Here is a 1,425-nt window from a genome sequence, read left to right on the forward strand (position 1 = left end):
CAAGGGATATACTTGGATGAATAAGCTCTTAGGGGTGCCTTATCACTTGGTAACTTGGATTAACTAATCCAGGATTATCAGATGAAAGTCCACGATCAAAAGCAACCTAGTTACAAAGCATTTAGTAACCCAAAAAGGTGTTGGGCATCAATGTTCCTAAGAAGAATTGTCAGCCAAGTATCTGTAGTGAAGAAGTGTTGAGAAAAATTGAGCCAAAAGGCTGTTGCAACGAACCTAAGTTGCTATGCATGAAACCCCATAAACCAGGAATTCTACTTCTATTTTATCTTCTTGTTCTTTCATTTCATTCTTCTTATGCTTCAGTACTTGCTTAGGGACAAGCAAGCTTTAAGTTTGGTGTTGTGATGCCAGGCATCTAGGCCAGTTTCACTGATCTTTTCTTTACTGTTTTAGGGTAGTTTCATGCATTTTCTTAATGAATAAGGCAAGTTTTGGATGAAAATACACTCACACCTTGATTCAAGCAACTATTGTGAACTTTGCATGATTTCATGAGAATTTTGCTAGAATTGCATGATAAATTGATGATGCATAATCTCATGACTTTGGCTAGAGCTTTGATGCACTTTAATTGCTTGATTTCAGGGCAAAGGATGCAAGGAAGAACCACATTAGTATTCACGTTAACCTAGTTAACGTGAACACTAACGTGGAATGGTAAAAAACTTGCAACGTTAATGAGAAAAGTGATCACCAATAACGCCTGTGAAGCCATCCATAGCTCACGTTACTTGCCACGTTAACTAAGTTAACGTGGTAGTTAACGTAGAAGAAAAAGAGAACTCCAACGTTAAGAGAAAACGTGAACATCAATAACGTTTTCCTCCAACGTTAGTGGTAAAAGTGGACACCACTAACGCTGGCGAACTTGGCAATGATCCACGTTAAGAGTCACGTTAACTTAGTTAACGTGAACTCTAACGTGGAAGAGGAAAACAAAAGCCAACGTTAGCGACACTCACTTTTGTCACTAACGTTGGACCAACTAACATTGCCTACGTTAACTTTCACGTTAAGACCATTAACGTGAAAGTTAACGTGGAGTTGAGATCAAAGAGCCAACGTTAGTGACACTCACTTTTGTCACTAACGTTGGAAGATGGCATCACTACTACGTTAAGAGCCTAAGTTAACGTGAGTTCTAACGTAGAGAGTTTGGGCATTTGGAGCGTTAGTGACAAAGGTGAGTGTCACTAATGCTCTCGAAGGTGAGACACACCCACGTTTAGAGTCATGTTAGCTACACTAACGTGAACTCTAACGTAGGAACAAAAGGCACCAAGCAACATTAATGGGAAAAGTGATTCCCAATAACGTTTGCGAAGGGGTATAAGCCAACGTTATTGGGAAAAGTGAGTCCCAATAACGTTGGCCAAAAATTGAGAAGGCAACGTTAGTTGCCAC

The sequence above is a fragment of the Arachis duranensis genome, chromosome 10 (assembly GCF_000817695.3).
Source record: "Arachis duranensis cultivar V14167 chromosome 10, aradu.V14167.gnm2.J7QH, whole genome shotgun sequence".
Lineage (NCBI taxonomy): Eukaryota > Viridiplantae > Streptophyta > Magnoliopsida > Fabales > Fabaceae > Arachis > Arachis duranensis.